Below are 22,162 nucleotides of genomic sequence, written 5' to 3'. Positions count from 1 at the left end.
AAATTGATGTCCAGAGAGATTTGGGTGTTCAGGTCCACTGTTCCCTGAAGGTGGCAATGCAGGTAAATAGAGTGGTCAAGAAGGCATACGGCATGCTTTCCTTCATCGGACGGGGTATTGAGTACAAGAGTTGGCAGGTCATGTTACAGTTGTATAGGACTTTGGTTCGGCCACATTTGGAATACTGCGTACAGTTCTGGTCGCCACATTACCAAAAGGATGTGGATGCTTTGGAGAGGGTGCAGAGGAGGTTCACCAGGATGTTGCCTGGTATGGAGGGTGCTAGCTATGAAGAGAGGTTGAGTAGATTAGGATTATTTTCATTAGAAAGACGGAGGTTGAGGGGGGACCTGATTGAGGTGTACAAAATCATGAGAGGTATAGACAGGGTGGATAGCAAGAGGCTTTTTCCCAGAGTGGGGGATTCAATTACTAGAGGACACGAGTTCAAAGTGAAAGGAGAAAAGTTTAGGGGGGATATGCGTGGAAAGTTCTTTACGCAGAGGGTGGTGGGTGCCTGGAACGCGTTGCCAGCGGAGGTGGTAGATGCGGGCACGATGGCATCTTTTAAGATGTATCTAGACAGATACATGAATGGGCAGGAAGAAAAGAGATACAGAACCTTAGAAAATAGGCGACATGTTTAGAGAGAGATCTGGATAGGCGCAGGCTTGGAGGGCCGAAGGGCCTGTTCCTGTGCTGTAATTATCTTTGTTCTTTGTCCCTCTGCTTCTGCACCCTCTTCAGAAATGTACCCTTTATCTTATATGGTCTCTCCATGGTCTTCCTACCAAAATGAACCACTTCACATTTCTCTGCATTAAACTTCATCTACCACCTATCAGCCCATTCCACCAACTTGTCCTTTTGCAATCCTACACCATCCTCCTCACAGTTCACAATGTTTCCAAGTTTCGTATCATCCGCAAACTTTGAAATTGTGCCCTGTACACCAAGGTATAGGTCATTAATATATATCAGGAAAAGCAAGGGTCCCAACGCTGATCCCTGGGACTCCATTACAAACATTCCTCAAGCCTGAAAAACATCCATTAACCACTACTCTTTGTTTCCTGTCACTCAGCCAATTCCGTATCCATGTTGCTACCGTCCCTTTTATTCCATGAGCTATAACCTTGCTCACAAGTCTGTGGTATGGCACTGTATCAAATGCCTTTTGAAAGTCCATGTAAACCACATCAGCATTCCCCTCATCCACCCTTTCTGTTACCTCCTCAAAAAACTCCAAGTTAGTTCAACATGATTTTCCCTTAAGAAATCCATGCTGGCTTTCTTTAATTAACCTTCATTTGTCCATGTGACTACTAATCTTGTCCCGAATTATTCTTTCTAGAAGTTTCCCCACCACCGAAGTTAAAGAGACTGGCCTGTAGTTGCTGGACTTTACACCCTTTTTTGAACAAGGGTGTAACGTTTGCAGCTCTCCAGTCCTCTGGCACCACCCCCCAGTCTAAGGAAGACTGAAAACTTATGGCCAGTGCCTCCACGATTTCCACCCTCACTTCCCTGAGCATCCTTGGATGCATCTCATCCAGTCCTGGTGCTTTACCCACTTTAAGTACTGATAGTCTCTGACTTACCTGCTGTTTCACCATTGCCTGGATTGCATCTTTTTCCTTGGTAAAGACGGATGCAAAGTATTCATTTACTACCTCAGCTATGCCCTGTGCCTCTATGAGTAAATCCCCTTTATGGTCCCTAATTGGCCCATCTCCTTTTACCACCCTTTTTACTAGATTTAGGGTGATGTTGGGGTGGTGATGATTCTCTGTCTCTCCTGCAAGGAGACAGAGCAGAGAGTTATAATGTAAGAAATGGAATGTTTTGAGAGGATGGAAGGGTGGCTCAGTGGCGCAGTGGTTAGCACTGCAGCCTCACAGCTCCAGCGACACAGGTTCAATTCTGGGTACTGCCTGTGTGGAGTTTGCAAGTTCTCCCTGTGTCTGCGTGGGTTTTCTCCGGGTGCTCCGGTTTCCTCCCACAAACCAAAAGACTTGCAGGTTGGTAGGTAAATTAGCCATTATAAATTGCCCCTAGTATAGGTAGGTGGTAGGGAAATATAGGGACAGGTGGGGATGTGGTAGGAATATGGGATTAGTGCAGGATTAGTATAAATGGGTGGTTGATAGTCGGCACAGACTCGGTGGGCCGAAGGGCCTGTTTCAGTGCTGTATCTCTAAACTAAAACTAAACTACAATATTTGTGAATGGTGACCATGAGGTTTGGGTATGAGATGACAAGATGATGGTGAGTGTCAGTGGTGCCTGTTCACATGGGAATGGAGGAGCTGTCTCAAGGGAGAGTAATGGGTTAGCTCTGGGTTGTCCAACATACTTCCAGCGGGCTACCAAAGATGTCCATCCAGCTCACGGGTGTAAACTGGTCGTTTCTCATTCTCCCTCGGGCTCCGTGACTGGAGATGGGAAATTTCCCATTGTTGTCTTCTTGCAGAGCGACTTAAATAACATGGTGCTGAGTTTCACAGCTGACAGCTGCTGAAGCAGGAACGCACTTCCCAACATTGGACAGATTTGGGGCTTTCCAACTTTTTTTAAAGCCCACTGGAAAATCCCCAAATCTGTCCGATGTTGGGAGGTGCGCTCCTGTTTCGGCAGCTGTCAGCTGTGTAACTCAGCACGATATTTTTAAACAAACTGACCGAGCACAAAGTTGCTGTGCTGAGCACTCTCACTGAGTGCAACTATCAGAGAGTTGGGGGTGGGAACAAAGAAAGAGAGAGAGAGGGGAAACAGAGAGGGGAAAACAAAGAGAGAGAGGGAAACAGAGTGCGGGGCGTGATGGAGGGGGGACAGAGAGAGAGAGTGTTGGGATTCAGAGAGGGAGAGGGAGGACAGAGAGAAAGAGAGAGGGGAACAGACAGAGAGAAGGGGAGTGATGGAGGGGGGACAGAGAGAGAGAGTGTTGGGATTCAGAGAGGGAGAGGGAAGACAGAGAGAAAGAGAGAGGGGAACAGACTGAGAGAAGGGGAGTGATGGAGGGGGGACAGAGAGAGAGAGTGTTGGGATTCAGAGAGGGAGAGGGAAGACAGAGAGAAAGAGAGGGGGGACAGACAGAGAGAAGGGGGAAGAGAGAGGAGAGGGGGGAACAACACAGAGAGAGGGGAACACAGAGAGAGACATTAAGATCACTTCTGACAGATGGATATCTATCCAGAATACTCTGCATTGCTACATCAAGTGTGTGGGCAGCGATTGACTACTCATGCAAGCAAAAACAATGCCAGGTATGTCAGTAAATCAGTTTTCATTATAGTGACGAGAAAGTAAGTCAACAAATTAGTCTTCTCATTTAAAGCTTCTTCACAAAAATGCACGTTTGCTGTTGTTTTTATAGTAAGATAAATTTTTAATGCCTTTATCTTTCAAAATTTGCTCACTGGCTCCCTGGGCCGAACAAAAATCGTAATGCAGCCCTCCACCCGAAAAGGTTGGCCAACCCTGGGTTAGCTGCAAGGCGTGTTGGTCTGAGAAGAATGCGTGTGCGGTTTGGCACTTGAATGTGGGATGACACTCACCTTTCATGTCCGGATGAGGTCATTGAACTTCTTTTGGCACTGTATCCATGAGCCACTGTACCCTAAGCTATTTCAAGCCATGTCTACTTTGTTTTAGAGGCTGGCCTCTTCCATCTGTGGGAAGAGTGTTCTCTGTGGGCCCTTTCAGCCTGCAATATGCCCTCCAGGGATGCCTCAGAGAAGTGGGATGCAGCCTTCCCACATTGAAACTCCATATGCTGTCTCTGTCCTGACAGTTCTATAATAAATCAATTTTGACCCTTTAATAGAGAGCTTTTAATTGTGAGGCATGGCTCGTCATCACGCTTGCTTGCTCTGATTGGTCAGAAAACCCAGAAGCAGGAATGCTAATGTTGTGGATGAGTTAAAAAGCCACAGCAAAGCCCGCTGCAGTAACCTTCGGGTTCCTGATCCACTGGCAGCCACCGCTGCTGCAAGTGGGTCTAAATGTTAAAAGTCTGCCCTATATTTCAGAGGTAATTAATTTGCTGTGAATTGCTTTAGACATCCTGAGGATGTGAAAAGTGCTGTATAAATGCCAGGTCCTTCTTTCTTTCATTGAATGGACTTTACAAGGGCCATTTTCTTCAGCCTTGTCCAACAACCGTGCTCCTATCACCTGAGCCCTATGGTACTCCCTTTCATCAGTACTTGAGGATGGAGGTACAAAAATCAGCAACTCCCAAGTATTTAAAGTTCTCATAATTGTTTTCAAATCCCTCCATGGCCTCACCCCTCCCGATTTCTGTAATCTCCTACAGCTCCACAACCCTCCGTGATATCAGAGCATATCTAATTCGGGCCTCTTGAGCTTTCTCAATTTTAATCGCTCAACCATTGGTGGCAGTGCCTTCAGGCCCGAAGATCTGGAATTCCCTCCCTAAACCACTCCAACTCTCTACCTCTCTCTCCTCTTTTAAGATACTCCTTAAAGTCTGCCTCTTTGACCAAGTTTTTGGTCATCTGACCTAATATCTCTTTGTGGCTCAGTGTCTTATGAAGCTCCTTGTGATGTTTTATTATGATAAATGTACTATATAAATATAAGTTGTTGTTGTTGCAGATTTACTGCTTGGGAGTACACAACCTTCTGGAAAGGGTATTGGGCAATTGTCTATCACTGATGGGAAAATCCTGCACCTCAAGTCTTAACATGACTCCACACTTCAGAAACATATGTAAAAATAAGTAATTAGGGAATCATCTAAAAATCTTGACCTTCCTAGGTATGATTCAACTTTTTTGAGACAGGCAATCACAAGATTCCTCATGTGTATTGCGATCTAATACTTAATATGAGCTATGCCTTGTTACTGTCAGAAGTAAGAAACACATCTGGAAAAATACTTCATAGTCCAAAATACTTATTTAGAAGTTTTCTTCACAAGAGATATTTGTGGTGAAGTTTGAAAGGCAGTCAGCATTCTAACAGACCACCATAGCGTGTCTTGTTGAGACTTGCATTTCAAGTAAGTATGTAAAAATTGCTGGCCAGGATAAAAGCTTTGGAAAATGTTGTATACCTTTTTTTTCCCCCTTGCAGTGGATCTGTTTAGCCGGGCCTCCTTTGAGGTACTAAACAAGGCCATATGCTTTGAATTAAACTGCTGCTTGGCCTCTGCTTACCCAGAAAGCTCAATCTGTTACGTTGATAAAATCTTCCAAGTTCTACAGGGTGGCACCAGTGGTATCTACCTTGCAATTTGATATTTTGTCTGGCAACACAATTTCTCCATTTTACTCAGCAGGTTAAATACAGATCTGGTGATGGAAAAAGCTGTTGAAATTGGCATTTCAGGATGTCTATCAGTTGTACAGCAGCTTAACTATAGCTAAAGGCACACCCCCTCTGATTTACAGTATGGCTTAATGTTTTATTTAGAAAGTGCATCAGAACAAAATACACACGTGGACTCGCATATAGACCTACATTCTCGTGTATACACAAGCATTCACATATGTGTGCACATATGTCTGCACATTTCTTTTTGCATCCTTCAAACTCACGAAGATCCCAATCTTTTATTGCAAATGTATCATAGTCACCTGTTGGGCTATTTAAGGATCAGATAATTAATCAACATATTCAACGATTGCTCCGAGCTGCCTATACAGCTTTCTTAGAGCCTAACATGCAAAGATTCCCATTTGCTTCACACAGATTTAAGATGATTGGCAAAAGAACTGGAACATGAGAAAACATTTTTTATACAGCAAGTTGTTGTGCTCTGGAATGCAGTGCCTGAAGTAATGGTGGGAGTCAATTCAATAGTAACATTCAAAGGAGAATTTGATAAATACTGGAAGTGAAAAAATTTTCCGGGCTATGGGGAAAGGCTAGGGGAGTGGGACTAATTAGATAGCTTTAGCAAAGAACTGGCACAAGAACTATTCTCAGAATTCAAGCAGCAGCTGGAGTCACTGTGGTGCATCCATGAGGCAGAGAACTATGTGGATAGCACGTTTCAGGAGGTAGTCACCCTGGAGCTTAAGAGAGCACAGGCAGAGAGAGACTGGGTGGCTGCCAGAAAGACCAAGAAGGTCAAGGCAGGTAGTGCAGGAGACCCCAGAGAACATCCCACTTTCTAACCGGTATTCAGTTCTGAGTACCGATGGGAGAGAGGGTTCATCTGGAGAGTGCAGTGAGAGTCATGACCAGAGCACCATGGGTGGCTCAACTGTGCAGGGCGGGAGGAGAAAGGACAAGAGATCAATAGCTGTAGGGGATTCTATAGTTAGGGGAACAGATGGGCGTTTCTGTGGTAGCAGACATGATTCCAGGATGGTATGTTGCCTCCCTGGTGCAAGGGTCATGCATATCACCGAGCGGCTACAGGGCATTCTGGAGGGCAAGGGTGCACAGCCAGAGATCGGCGGTCCACATTGGTACCAACGATATAGGAAGAAAAAGGGATGAGGTCCTGCAGACTGAGTTTAGGGAGTTAGGAAAGAGATGAGGAAACAGGGCCTCAAGGGTAACGATCTCTGTATTACTCCCAAGGCCACGTGCTAGTGAGTACAGAAATAGGAGACTATACCAGATGAACGCGTGGCTGGAGAGATGGTGCAGGAGGCAGGGCTTCAGATTTCTGGGGCATTGGGACCGGTTCTGGGGAAGGTTGCACCTGTACAAGCCTGGGACAAATATCCTTGAGGGAAGATTTGCTAGTGCTGCTGGGGATGGTTTAAACTAGTTTGGCAGGGGGATGGGAACCTGAGGGTAGTTCCAGATAGGACAATTTCAGGCCAGGGAAAGGAAGGCAGAAAATTAGCGAGTGTTGGAAAGACAGAAGAAGCAAAGGCTAAAAAGTGTGCAGCACAAGAATTTGGAAGTGTTAAAAGGTATTTATTTAAATGCACGGAGTATAGTAAATAAAGCTGATGAGCTGAGGGCACAGATAGACATGGCAACACAATATTGTTGCTATAGCGCAAACTTGGCTTAAAGTGGGGCAAGAATGGTAGCTCAACATCCCTGGATATAGAGTTTTCAGGCGGGATAGAGAGGGGGATAAAAAAGGAGGGGGTGTAGCATTTTTGGTTAAGGAATCAATAGCAGCTGATTGCTAAATGAATCATCAAATGAGGCCATATGGGTGGAGATCAGAAATAAAAAAGGGGCAGCCACATGACTAGGAATGTACTATAGACCCCCAAATAGTGAGAGGGAGATAGAGGAACAAATATATAGGGAAATTTCTGAGTGTAAAACTATAGGGCAATAATAGTTGGGGATTTCAACTACCCTAATATCAACTGAGATACAAACAGTGTGGAGGGCACAAAATTTTTGAACTGCATTCAAGAGAACTTTTTTAATCAGCATGTAACAAGCCCAATGAGAGGGGGTGCATTCTAGATTTAGTCTTCGGAAATGAAGCTGGGCAAGTAGATGAAGTAGCAGTGGGTGACCATTTTGGAGATAGCGATCATAATACAATTAGTTTTAGCATAATCATGGAAAGGGACAAAGATAAGACAGGAGTAAAAGTTCTATATTGGGGGAAGGCCAATTTTATGAAACTGAGAGGCGATCTGGCGAAAGTGGACTGGATACAGCTACTGGAAAGAAAATCAGTGGCAAACCAGTGGGAGGCATTCAAAAGTGAGATTCAACAGGCACAGTGTAGGCATGTCCCCACAAAGATAAAGGGTGGTACGGCCAAATCTGGAGCTCCCTGGTTATCTGGAGGCTGACAGGGTATGTTGAAGCAGAAAAAGAAAGCTTATGACGATCACAAAAAACGTAATATTTTAGAAAACCTAGAGGAGTATAGAAACTGCAGGGGTTCTAGTAAAAAAGGAAATTAGAAAAGCCAAGAGAGGACATGAAAAATTATTGACAGGTAAAATCAAGGAAAACCCAAAGATGTTTTATCAGTACAATAAGAGCAAGAGGATAACTAAGGAAAGGGTACGGCCTGTCAGATGTACAAGGGAACTTACACGTGGATGCAGATGATGTGGGCAGGGTTCTTAATGAGTTTTCTGCCTCTACACAAAGGAGAGGGATGATGCAGACATTGTAATAAAAGAGGAGGAGTGTGAAATATTAGATACAATTAGCATAATGAGAGAGGAAGTTCTTGACGGTCAGACATCCTTGAAAGTGGATAAATCACAGGCCGGATGGATTGCATCCCAGGTTGTTAAAGGAAGTCTTGGGGGGGAAATAGCGGATGCACTGAGGATCATCTTAAAATCCTCACTGGATATGGGCGAGGTGCCGGAGAATTGGAGGTCAGCAAATGTTATACCATTGTTTAAAAAGGGTGTGAGGAATAGGCCAAATAATTATAGGCCGGTCAGTCTGACCTCAGTGGTGGGTAAATTATTAGAATCAATTCTGAGGGACAGGATAAATTGCCACTTAGAAAGGCAGGGACTGATCAGGGATAGTCAGCATGGATTTGTTGAGGGAAGGTCATGTCTTACTAACTTAATTGAATTCTTTGAGGAAGTAACAAGGAGGTTTGATGAGGGTAGTGCAGTGGATGTGGTCTACATGGATTTTAGTAAGGCATTTGACAAGGTCCGCATGGCAGACTGGTCAGTAAAATGAAAGCCCATGGAATACTGGGGAATGTGGCAGATTGGATCTAAAATTGGCTCAGTGACAGGAGGCAAAGGGGTAATAGTTGACAGATGTTTTTGTGAATGGAAAGCTGTTTCCAGTGGCTCAGTGTTGGGTCCCTTGCTGTTTGTGGTATATATTAATGATTTGGACTTAAATGTGGGTGGCATGATTGGGAAATTTGCTGATGACACAAAAATTGGTTGTGTAGTTGATAGTGAAGAGGATAGTAGATTCCAGAATTATATCAAGTTAAGTGGGCGGAAAAGTGACAAATGGAATTCAATCCAGAGAAGTGTGAGGTAATGCACTTGGGGAAGGCAAATAAAGCAAGGGAGTACACAATAAGCGGGAGGATATTGAGAAGGTTAGAAGAAGTGAGAGACCTTAGAGTGCATGTCCACAGGTCCCTAAAGGTGGCAGGACAGGTAGATAAAGTGGTGAAGAAGGCGCATGGACTCCTTTCCTTTATTGGCTGAGATATGTTGGCCACATATGGAGTGTTGCCTACAGTTCTGGTCGCTACATTACAGGAAGGACATAGTTGCACTGGAGAGAGTGCAGAGGAGATTTACAAGAATATTGCCAGGGCTTGAAAATTTCAGCTATGAGGAAAGATTTGATAGGCTAGGGTTGGGTTTCTTTAGAACAGAGGAGGCTGAGGGGTGACTTAATAGAGGTGTAAAAAATTATGAGCTGCCTGGATAGAGTAGACAGGAAGGACCTGTTTCCCTCGCAGAGAGGTCAATTACCAGGGGGCACAGATTTAAGTTGATTGGTAGAAGGATTAGAGGGACATGAGGAAAAACTTTTCCACCCAGAGGGTGGTGGGTGTCTGGAATTCACTGCCAGGAATGGTGGTGGAGGCAGAAACCCTCAATTCTTTTCCAAGATACCTGGACATGCACCTGAAGTGCAGGCTATGGACCAGATGCTGGAAGGTGGAATTAGATTGGGCGGCTAGTCTTTTGGCCGTCACGGACACAACAGGCTAAATGGCCTCCTTCTGTGCTGTATCATTCTATGTGATCTCCCACACAATTTACTTATACCTTTCTGATGTATGCTTGTTATGTTCATTGTGCAACAGCTGCTGTGCTTCTATTCTGGTGCATACCATTGATCCCAGAATGACTGAAACAAGTGTACCTCATAGCCGCTTGCCTCCTGAAAGCATTGCCAGTTATACTTTTGATTAATAGTCCATCAGATTACTTTTCCTTTCTGCTGTGATTGACCTCTTGAATGTCTCAATCTAAGACAAGCAAGGAAAGAGTTGTGAGAAATTATTCTTTCATGGCATGTGGGCATCGCTGGCAAGGCCAGCATTTGTTGCCCATACCTAGTTGCCCTTGACAACTGAGTGGCTTGCTAGAACATTTCAGAGGGCAGTTAAGAGTCTGCCACATTGCTGCAGGTCTGGGGTCACACGTAGGCCAGAGCAGGTAAGGATGGCAGATTTCCTTCCCTAAAGAACATTAGTGAACCAGATGGGTTTTTACGACAATTGATGATGGTTTCATGGCACTATAAACGAGGCTAGCTTTCACTTCCAGATTTTAATTAATTAATTAATCGCATTCATTAATTAATTGAATTTAAATTCCACCAGCTGCCATGGTGTTTAGCCTGAGCCTCCGTATTGCTAGTTCAGTGACATTGCCACTACGCCACCTTCTCCCCATAAGTTGTAAATTTCAGATTACATTTTTGGGGTTTGCATGTGCCTTCGCATTGCAATGATAAATTACTGGATGCAGTTGATAGTTATGGAAAAAGTTAGTGTTGAGCTGTTAGGTTTGACTGGTCCTTTCCATTCTGAAAGTACTTAAAAAAATTTGTACTTCTATTGGTGGGAGCATTGGAATTTGTGTTTTTTTCCCCCTCCCTGACCTAGATTATTTTGATATGGATGTATAGTTTCTTTGCCAAACCTCCCTGTGGTATTCCTATTACAATTAACGGAAGCGGCTAACCTTGCAATTTTTTTTTACATGGCCATTCATTCATTCATTCTGCACCACATAGGTTGCAACTCCAAGATGACGAAATAATTTCAGGATATATTAACTACACCCACAAATTTATAAAACGTAAATTTATTCAAGGCTGGCACTTATTGCCCATCCCTAGTTGCCCAGGCTAAAATTGAGTGGCAAGCTAGACTATGTCAGAGGCCAGTTAAGAGTCAGTCACATTGGTGTGGGACTGCAGCCCAGACTAAATAAGGACATTGGGTTTCCTTTCTGAAAGGACATTAGTGAACCAGTTGGGTTTTTACGACCAGTCGATAGCTTCGTGGTGAATTTTACTATTAGCTTTTTATTTCCAGATTTAAAAATAATGAATTCAGATTCTCAAAATGCCACTACCCTAACTACTACATACCATACCCTAACTGCTCTTGAGTAATGCTCAAAGTCATGCATTGACTCTGACTGTGGGTGAAATATCTAATGAAAGAAAGCTGACAGACATGCATTAGCTCTCTCCTATCATCAGATATTTAAAAGCAAACCCATTTTTAAAAGTTGGTTGTGTACCAGCTCCAATTATCTGATGCACACTGTTGGAGGAATCAGATCATTTCATTCAGAAAGTCTCACTACTGAACACTAGGCTGCCAAGCTCTGTGATTATCACATTTATTAGAGTATTCTGCATCTATGCAGTGGACAATTGGGCCACACTGACACCAAACATACAATGTAACATTAGTACTAGTAAAGCAAACCAGTAACATATGGCATTCAGCTCAGTTTACCCTGACACGTTGCTTTGACAGCACAGGCAGGATTTTAAGGTTTTTACAGACTGGCAAGAAATTCCCACATGGCTTGTTTTATGCAGACAGTTCTCTGAAATATATCTCGTAGCAACTTTGCTTTTTCTTTGTTGTGTTTCAGCTACTATGGAAACTATTGGACCTTGTGGTGCCTACCTGAATATTATTAACAATTCAATATGCTGATTTTTGATACTTTGGTGTTGGTATTAGGAGCAGTTAGCATACTTACAACTTTCAAAATATTTTCAGCATGCTATATGCATGAAACACATTGCCCTAGGCAATGCTATTTCCTCGAAAATAGTATTAGGTAAAGGTTCTGCTTCTACACTTCCACCAGGTAATGCAAAATTGCATACTTCTGACCTGTAATTTTCCATCCATTAAATTTATTGGGTGAAATTTCACAGGTTGGGAGTTGACTCCCATTGTGTGCTGGGAGGACAGAAGTAGAACTTTTAGCCCCTTGTCCACAACATTTAACTGCTATAATGTACTACTATAATGTTTTACATATAGAATAAAATAGCATATGATAGCATACTGCAGAGCTGGGAGTGGTTAAAAGGTAGTGTTCTCAAAGAAGGGCTTAACAGGAAATAAAACTTGAGTGTCTTACAGATGTTCTCAGAATCTTGGGCAGGAATTTTATGTTCAGGCAGTGGCCCCGCCCACCACCTGAAAAGTTGGTGAGAGCCTGCGTCCGCCAAGCCTGGAAGCCACACAGTGATTTTGCGTGGCCCAGGCCCTTATTGGCCTCAGTCTAGCTTCTGCCTCTCTGAGGCAGGAAGTCTGGCCTCCAAGAGCTGCAGGCTAATCAGCGGGCTGGCAGTTCTTCAGTCCCAGCAGTGCCACCGGAAGCGGTTGCCACTGCTGGGACTGCACTGAGTCAGAAGAGGAGAATGGAAGATGTCTGGGGTTCAGCCTCACCGGAGACAATTGGCTGGGCCCCAGTGAATGGGGTGGGGGCCCAAATGTAGGGCAGGGGGTGTAGTTTTAAAGACGACAGCATGTGCTGCTGGAGGGGCACTCCATGGGGCAGAGTGCTCGATCAGGAGGGCCCTCCCACAGCCTGTAAGGAGACCACCAGGCATTACTGGGCGGCCTCCTCTGGTGGCAAAGTGCCCATCTGTCGCTGATAATATATCAGCGACAACAGGAGGAGGCCCTTAAGTGGCAATTATTTGGCCAATTAAGGGCCTCAATTGGTCTGGTGCAGGCGGGCCATTTGTCACCTCCCACATCAGTGGTAAAATAGCATTGGGGCGGGCAGCCGACATGATCGGCATTCTTCTCCTCCCCCTCGGGCCCCCCCCCCCCCCCCCCATTCGATTTTAGTCTCTCAGCCCGCTCTGAGGGGGTGGGGTAAAATTCCAGCCCTAGAGTTCTATTCTGGAAGTTCTTGCATGAGCTTTATGTTTAAGAATTAAATATTTTTAAATGAATAGACATTAGATAACAGAATTAAAGGTGAAAAATCACAAGTGGAATTGTTTCTCGTATTATATTTTATATTCCATTGATAAGTTCCAGTTATCTATGTTCTGTGAGAACAAGTTCACATTTTACTACCCACCATATCTTTCATGAAATATATGAGAAGCAAAGTCACAATTAGTCTCGAGTGCTGCATTTTTTGGTTTTATATTTGGCTGAACTCTGTGCCAATATTAATTGCACATGTTGCATTGTGGAATTGCAAGGCACCGAATCTTCCTTTGTTAGCCTCCAATTCCTGAGTTCCCAGCATCAGCTGGGCTTGTCTGTGAATAAATCCTGGAGTTCTTCCCACAAATTAGTTGGCAAATCCAGTCCTTTATGTGACACTGAGCCACACACTCCAGGAACGTCCCAGTATGAAAATCTACATGTACATGTGATGAACGGTCAATAGCGTTCTTCATATTTTTATTGGAATTAGGGAACAAAGAAATCTAGACAAATTTAGTAAGTTTGCATTCCTAGTAGGTGGGAGACAGAGTTGAGGACAAGCGCCCCGATTTTGTTGGAGAGGTTGATGGTGAACTTTCAGCGTTTGCCGTCATTACCTCTCTGAAACTGACCGCAACTTCAGGATGTCAGGCGTGCACAGATTAGTATGGAAATCTTGAATCCAGAGCCAGAAATCATGAAATTAGCAAGAACTCCAACTTGCCTGCACCCATATCGCTGTTGGAAACCCCATAAAAAGTTATACCTTCTTCAATCGGGTGCCACTGGGTTTTTAAAGGTGATGTGGTTAATAAAATTTTATGAACAGAACTGGTGTGAAAAAATATTTTTATATTCATAGAGTTTAGTTAAAAGAGCAGATTTTTTCAAATGTAAGAAAAAGGTTTTTCAGTATATTGTAGCTTCTACCTTCACTTCTTGTGCATGTCTCATTCTTCAAAAATGTTTACACAAATTAAAGTGATTTATTTTACTGCTTTTTGTTTGCTAGTTGGGTGTCTGAAAATTCTTTAATGTGATTGGCTGCTTGGACAGTCTATGACATCACTCCTGCTCCACGCTGGGAAATCCCCAGAAGAGAACACTGCAATCAGTTGCAGTAGCACTGCACGGCGATAGGGATGAAATTTTGTCCAGAAAGATTGTTAAATCTCTCAAAGAGACATACTTCGAGGTCGGCAGCGAATGCCCTTGCTTCACCGCTAACCGCAAGCTATGTGCCAAAGTTGTAAAATGGTAGCTCTGATTCTCTGACCCACTCTTCTGTCTGTCAAGGCTCCTTTCCTAAAGTGCACTCTCGCTGAAATATCCCTCCAGACCCATGTTTTTCTTTACTGCTGATAAAACTACATTTGAACTTAAACAGAATAGGTTTCCCAGGAGGAGGCTAAAACTCAACATATGGAGGCTGCTATCAATGAGGTAAAGGACATCAAATTGTTACTACAGACACAGAATTGTATTGTGGGGCATTACTGCAGATAGTATCTTTGGATTTGAAGCATCTTTCTGTAGAAGTTGCAGAGTTGTATATTTATATGTAATATTTTCATAATTTGCACTTTTATAATGGAAACTGCCTATGTAAACTTATATTGTTACTCCCTTGCTCCAAGGTGCTGCAGTGCCACCACTGGCAAGAGAGTGTAAATACAGCATAATAAGTTTCCATGGACAGTCTCTTATGTGGACATGGGAATTTATAAAGCATATAAAAAATTAAGTAGGGTAAGTATATTAAAATGGGAGCTGAAGGTAGCATGGCACCAGTTGTTCCCACCCTATCTTTGCTTTCTCAGAAGAATACAGTTGGTCTTGACTCCCCAAGTGCAAGGCACAGGAGGTTGTTCAGTTACAAGATAATATGGCCAGTGTCAAAGTTCCTCATGGTATCATATCAAAATCGTGGCAGAAGGGGTGGTAGTAGATTAGTTGCTGATTATACCCCTCGCTCAATTTTTCTTTAACTGCCGTTGTGAAAATCTACCTCAGTAATACTTCTCTCACTTCTTACTGGGATATTCTTGGTGTAAGTTTCCCTCTTTTATCCTGTAATTTCACTCCTTTCTTTGTTCTCCCCGCTGTGTAGAAGGCAGAGCTTAATCCCACGCTCTGCCAATGTTCCCTGTAGCCAGCAACAAAAATGAGCTCAGGCACAACTCTTTCATTTTCCTTCTGTCCTGCTGGGAGGCATAGTGGGGTTGTCTTTTCACCTTCGGCAGTTGTGGAAAATGGGCAGTAGTGAATTGGCCGGCTGTTATACACCTTGCCAGAATTTCTTTCTATTGAATTTAATTGGGCTGATTTCAACCGGTGGCTGCTCATTTTCGCCACCACTAAAAGTGAAAGTCTACCCCAGTGATCATCTGGCTCATTTGATGCATCCCAGATCAGAAACTAAACTGAGTGGAACTCAAATCTGCCTGTGCCCTTGTTACATTTTTTTCCAGAATTTAGGGAGGAGTCTTTGCAAACTAGTGTATTCTCACTTGTGTAACTACTTTAAATTAATTGAGGTGGATGTAATTGCACCTGATGTTCTAATCCTATTTTTCAGCAGAGCAGACTAACCATTAGAATTTACTGTCAGTAATATTCTGGGGTTTTTGCACCTGAAATAAGGTCATCCAGCACAGCAGGCAAATACGGGCTTGGTGCAGTTTAAACAGATAGGTAAACCTGCCTGCCTGGTGTCAGTTGTGGCTCAGTTGGTAGCACTCATGCCTCAGAGTCACAAAGTTGTGGGCTCAAGTCCCACCTCACGACAAAAAAATCTAGGCTAATAGTCCAGTGCAGTACTGAGGAAACGCTGCACCATCAGATGAGATTTTAAAATTGAGGCCCTCTCTGTTCCTCATAAAAAAAATCCCATGACGCTATTTTGAAGAAGCAGGGGAGTTATCCCCAGTGTCCTCGTCAATATTTGTCCTTCAATCAACGTCACAAAAATCAAATAATCTGGTCATTGTCACATTGCTGTTTTTAGGAGTTTGCAGTGTGTAAATTAGCTGCTGCATTGCCTATATTATAAGAGTGGCTACACTTCAAAAGTACTTCATTGGCTGTAATGCGTTTTGGGACATCTGATGATTGTGAAAGACACTATGTAAATACAAGTCTTTTTTTCCTGTGTGTGGAAAACACTGGAGTTCTGCCCACTAAGAGCCATTTATAGGTGAAAATAAAAAATGACTGACAGAAGCAATGTTAAAGATAGCTTTTAATTATCTCTACCACATGCCTGGTTCTAATGCTGGAACACTGGGAGAAACTATTAATTCTGCCCTGCCCTGTTTAATGTGAGCTCAAGTGTTCTCATTCCCAAAGGTGCACAATTTTACTGACGAATAATGATCCCCTTCCCCAAAAATGATTAGTAAATGTGAATGGAAATTGTGCCCATGGACTAGGTTAGAAAAGTTCAGACTGTGCAGCTCTGAAAGGAGATTGATGATGTGGATTTTAGAGAGATATATAAGATATTAAGTGGAATAGGAAAGGTTAACCTGAAGCACTGTTTCAAGTTAAAGCATGATTATAAGACAGTAGAGCATAGGTTCAGGACTGCTGTCAGAAAGCACTTCTTCACTCCATATTAATGGTTTTCCAAGTAGGGGAGTTGAGTCATTCAAGGGGTAGTTGGATGCTAGTCGGGTGGTATTGTAAATTGCTATGAAGGGATGAGATTGATAGTCCTTCATCTGTATTTATCTTTGTCATCCTTGTGACTTAAACATGAATCAAAAAAAAAGATTGGCTGAAAAGAATTACAGCCAGAAAGTGCATTATTATTAAACTCTCTGGTGACAACATTGATTGTACTTACTGCAAATCATGTGGAGTTCCTGTTTACTTAGCAGGGCCTGGATATAAAAATTATTTATTTTTTGGCTAGCGTTTGACTTGATTGGAGATGAACATATTGTTGATTTATGAATTTTTGAGTTTTGGTATGTTGCAACATTCCAGAGAGTCAATAAAATTCAAACCAACTTCTCATTGTTTTCTCTCTATAACTTCTAAATGTCTTTCGATGTTTATCCTTTCTTAAAAATGCATAACATAACTGATCTAAAATAGGATGCAATACTGTACCTGTTGTATAGAAAATAATTTCTGCTTACCAAAAAAAAATCTGACTGCAGTGTTGCTTTAAATCACTCTGACTCACTTGTATTTTTCTCCAGCTTGGGCATGATTGTTCAGCCCACTTTGGCAAGCCTCAATCTAGCCCTTTGGTTTTGCAGCCAAATTGCTGCATAGCCAGAAGGAATAGTTCAGACGAGACCTTACAGATTGTTGGAGCCAAGGAGCTGTTTCTATCAGCTCACATCGTTCACTGCATAATTTAAAAATCCTGAGAAGACAATACTTTATTCAGAATTGTTTGTATGCCAGTTCATTTCTGTCAAATATAAAATGACCCCCTATTATATAAGCAAAATAATGTTACCAGTATAATGAAAAAGTACTTTTATTTATCGTCATGTTCCTTTCTTGATTGATTCCATTCTAAATGCTTTCAGATCTGTTTTTATAGGGCAAAATAACAAATCCAAATCTGTGTTGTTCAAAATTATTCTTAAACAGTTAGTTATTCTCAGTGGTTGAGGTCTGACTTCATTACATAATTTAGATGAATTCCTCATAAATGCATAGAAAAGTGAAAAATCACTTAAATTACACAAAAATTCACTCAACGCTTCTGTAAAGAAAGCCTGCTTCCTTCTCCTTATTAAAAGAATACAAATTAAATATATTTATTACTCTTTATTAAGAAATTCTTTGACTGTGATATTACCCCCCTCATAGGCTGTTAAAAATGTTAAAATGGGAGATGCATCCCTCTGCCATCGCATATGCATCTGTTGCTGCTTTTAAGGTGATGGGCTTCGAGACGAACGAGTGTCCCTCTGTCGAGAGGCGGGACACTTGATTAACAAATTTAAATCAGGCTTCCACAATGCAATTGAGAGCCTGATTTAAAATTAACAGTTGCAGCATGGGTTTCCCAGGGCTTGTGAAACTCAGCAGTAAAAGAAAGGTGGGACCCACCAGCTCTAAAAGGTAAGTGCCTTTTACAGCACTTCTTGATGTCTCCCTGACCCCTTAAGAAAACTTTCAGCCTCGCTCTGCCAATTGCAGTCTCTCTCTCCTCTGCCACAATTGATTACCTCTTTCCTTTGGGGCAGGATTTTACATTTTGGGTCGGGACCCTGACGTTGGGGTCAAATGTGTTCCTGGCCCCGCATTGTGTCGGGAGCAGTCACCCAACAGTGATTTTGCCTTAATTGGCCAATTAGTGGCCAGAGGGTGCGCTTGCCATCCAATTAAGGACAGTGGGCAAACTTTCAAAGCTGGAGGGCGAATAGGAGGCTCTGCAGCATGGAAGGAGCTGCAACCTGTCATTGCAGGTAAGGGAGGCGCCCACTTTATAAAAAAACAAATTGAAATAAAATAATGGCCATAGTTGGGCCCCCATTAAGGAGGGGATTCTCTCCACAGGGGGGCCTCAATGGCATCCTGGAAAAGTGGCTCCCAGGTCTGCCACTGGGAGGCCGCCTACAGGCAGCTGCTGTGCTCTTGACGCTGTGGGGGCCTGCAGGCCATTTGGGATTTTCCAGTCGGCCTCTGATAAATGGCCTTAATTGGCCTTTAAATTATCTTAAGCTGCCTGCCACTTGCAGCTATTCCACCCCCAAACCAACCTCCAGCAAAATGGCTCACGTCCAGGATGGTGACAGGAAACCAGTACGTTGGCCGACGGTGCGAAAGTACATGCCCGCCCACTTGCGTTCTCGCCACCGTATCAGGCTGAAAATTCTGCCCTGATCTTGTGCTCTCTAACTTCTGCAATCGCTGACTTCCCCACCCTCCAATCTCTGATCTCTCCCTCCCACCCTCCTTCCATCGGCGGCCACCACTACTTTCCCTGCCCCAAGCTCTGATTCCTGGCTCCCTCCCCCCTCCTGTTTGCCACACACTGTCCCCAAAGTCAGTTTGTCTGGTTGATGAACAGGAAATGGAAAAAAAAAAATGTAATGACCCTGCTGTTAACTTTGGCAGGACCTGCACGTCTGCGGCCATGCTACCATGCTCCCCTGCACCTTGCTCACCAACCCAAAATATTGAAAGCCTTATGATTCACAGATTACATTTCATAAAGCTAAATAAATAAGCAAATATCGCAACACTTAGTTGGAATTGTTGAATGTAGTTTCACTTTGATTTTGGACAGTGAATTTTCAGTCGTCATATCTAAATCATTTTTATACTTCATGTTTGGAAATGAACAGCCTTTACTTGTACTACACTTCTTATGCCTTTCCATTCCTCACCTCATTCTAGACCGGTGAGCTTGACGTCAGTGGTAGGGAAGCTGCTGGAGAAGATACTGAGGGATAGGATCTATTCCCATTTGGAAGAAAATGGGCTTATCAGTGATAGGCAACATGGTTTTGTGCAGGGAAGGTCATGTCTTACCAACTTAATAGAATTCTTTGAGGAAGTGACAAAGTTGATTGATGAGGTAAGGGCTGTAGATGTCATATACATGGACTTCAGTAAGGCGTTTGATAAGGTTCCCCATGGTAGGTTGATGGAGAAAGTGAAGTCGCATGGGATCCAGGGTGTACTAGCTAGATGGATAAAGAACTGGCTGGGCAACAGGAGACAGAGAGTAGCAGTGGAAGGGAGTTTCTCAAAATGGAGAGGTGTGACCAGTGGTGTTCCACAGGGATCCGTGCTGGGACCACTGTTGTTTGTGATATACATAAATGATTTGGAGGAAAGTATAGGTGGTCTGATTAGCAAGTTTGCAGACGACACTAAGATTGGTGGAGTAGCAGATAGTGAAGGGGACTGTCAGCGAATACAGCAGAATATATATAGATTGGAGAGTTGGGCAGAGAAATGGCAGATGGAGTTCAATCAGGGCAAATGCGAGGTGATGCATTTTGGAAGATCCAATTCAAGAGTGAACTATACAGTAAATGGAAAAGTCCTGGGGAAAATTGATGTACAGAGAGATTTGGGTGTTGAGGTCCATTGTTCCCTGAAGGTGGCAACGCAGGTCAATAGAGTGGTCAAGAAGGCATACGGCACGCTTTCCTTCATCGGACGGGGTATTGAGTACAAGGGTTGGCAGGTCATGTTACAGTTGTATAGGACTTTGGTTCGGCCACATTTGGAATACTGCGTGCAGTTCTGGACGCCACATTTCCAAAAGGATGTAGATGCTTTAGAGAGGGTGCAGAGGAGGTTCACCAGGATGTTGCCTGGTATGGAGGGCGCTAGCTATGAAGAGAGGTTGAGCAGATTAGGATTATTTTCATTAAAAAGACGGAGGTTGAGGGGGGACCTGATTGAGGTGTACAAAATCCTGAGAGGTATAGACAGGTTGGATAGCAAGAAGCTTTTTCCCAGAGTGGGGGATTCAATTACTAGGGGTCACGAGTTCAAAGTGAGAGGGGAAAAGTTTAGGGGGGATATGCGTGGAAAGTTCTTTACGCAGAGGGTGGTGGGTGCCTGGAACGCGTTGCCAGCGGAGGTGGTAGACGCGGGTACGATAGCGTCTTTTAAGATGTATCTAGACAGATATATGAATGGGCAGGAAGCAAAGAGATACAGACCCTTAGAAAATAGGCGACATGTTTAGATGGAGGATCTGGATCGGCGCAGGCTTGGAGGGCCGAAGGGCCTGTTCCTGTGCTGTAATTTTCTTCTTGTAACAAATCCAATCTGCCTTGTGTTGCCACCTTATGAATGGTAGTATAGTGGTAATGTTACTCAGCTGGTAATCCAGAAGTCTAGGCTATTGAGCTGTAGATATGTGTTCAGATCCCACCATAGCAGCTGTGAAATTCAAATTCAGCTAATTAACTAAATTTGGGATTAAAAAACTGGTATGTGTCGCAATGACCATGTAACTACCAGATTGCTGTAAAAACCCTTCTGGTTCACTCATTCTTTTCGGATGGTAATTTACCTGGTCTGGCCTATATAATTGACTCTTCACTGCTTTCTGAAATGGCTTAGTCAAGCCTTTCAGCTGTCAAGAAGGTAGCTCACCTCCACCTCCTTGAGGGCAATTAGTGATGCCCACATCCTGTGATTTAAAAAAAAAAATCTATAAATGTAAATAACCTAATCCATATCATTTATGAATAATATTGGTATTAGAGTAATTAGGGGACACACGACAGGCCAATGTGGAGTTCCATTAAACATCCCTGCCCCCACACATTTCTCATCATCTTCTGTCTCGCTAATTTGTTATTAATTCCATTTCTTCTTTCTCCCCCTCCAAAGCCTCAGATGTGGGACTTAATCAAATACCTTTGGAAAGAAGCATGTAATATTCATTGGATAGCCTTCATTTGCTGATTTATTTACTTCCCTGAAAAATTCAAGTAGATTGTAGGATGGAGCCTATTGCATCTAAAACTATGCTAACTATTCCATATGTGGCTTAGAAACATTAGAAAAAGAGCCCCTGAGCCAGTTTCACCATTTAATGAGATCGTGACTGCTCTGTATCTTAACTTCATCCACCCATTTTGGCTTCATATCTCTTAATATCCTTGACAACCAAAAAATCTATTGATCTCATTTAAAATTATTAATGGCGCTAGTGTTTACTGCTTTGTGTGGGAGAGAGTGTTTCCTGACATTTCTTCTGAATGACCTGACTGATTTTAAGGTTATATGCACTTGTACTTCCCACCAGCGGAAAATATTTCTCCTCTTCTTCCCTATCAATTCCTTTTAAAATCCTAAAAATTTCATTCAAATCTCACCCCCCCACCCCCCCCTCCCCAACCTTCTATATTATGGGGAATATGACTAGTTTATGTAATCTCTCCTCATAATCTAACACTTGGAGCCCTGGTAAAATTCTGGTGAATCTGCACTGCATTCCTTCTAGGTCCAATATATCCTTTCTAAGATGCGGTGCCCAAAACTGTACATTGCATTCCAGATGTGGACGAATCAGGGATTTGTATAGCTGTAACAAAACTTCCTCCCCTTTATATTTTAGCCTTCAAGCTATAAAGATTAACATTCCATTAGCTTTTTTGATTATTTTTGTACTTGACCACTACATTTTGTGATATGTGTACACTGGCTCCTAAATCTCCTTGGACCTCCACTATTTGCCTATGATACCAAATTTGGAGGTGTGGCAGACTGTGAAGATGATGCCAACCAATTGCAACAGGACAGAGATAGGCTAGCAGAATGGGCAGACAAGTAGCAGATGCAATTTAATTGAAAATGTGAGGTCATGAG

At 43.0% G+C, this 22,162-nt stretch overlaps 1 protein-coding gene across 3 annotated transcripts in view; it reads left to right on the top strand.

Moving 5' to 3' along the window:
* Nucleotides 1–22,162, top strand: part of fbxl7 (F-box and leucine-rich repeat protein 7) — a 530,556-nt gene that overhangs the window by 85,993 nt on the left and 422,401 nt on the right. The window lies entirely within an intron of this gene.

The sequence above is a fragment of the Heterodontus francisci genome, chromosome 2 (assembly GCF_036365525.1).
Source record: "Heterodontus francisci isolate sHetFra1 chromosome 2, sHetFra1.hap1, whole genome shotgun sequence".
NCBI classification, from domain to species: Eukaryota; Metazoa; Chordata; class Chondrichthyes; order Heterodontiformes; family Heterodontidae; genus Heterodontus; species Heterodontus francisci.
This window is presented reverse-complemented; position numbering and strand designations above follow the sequence as displayed.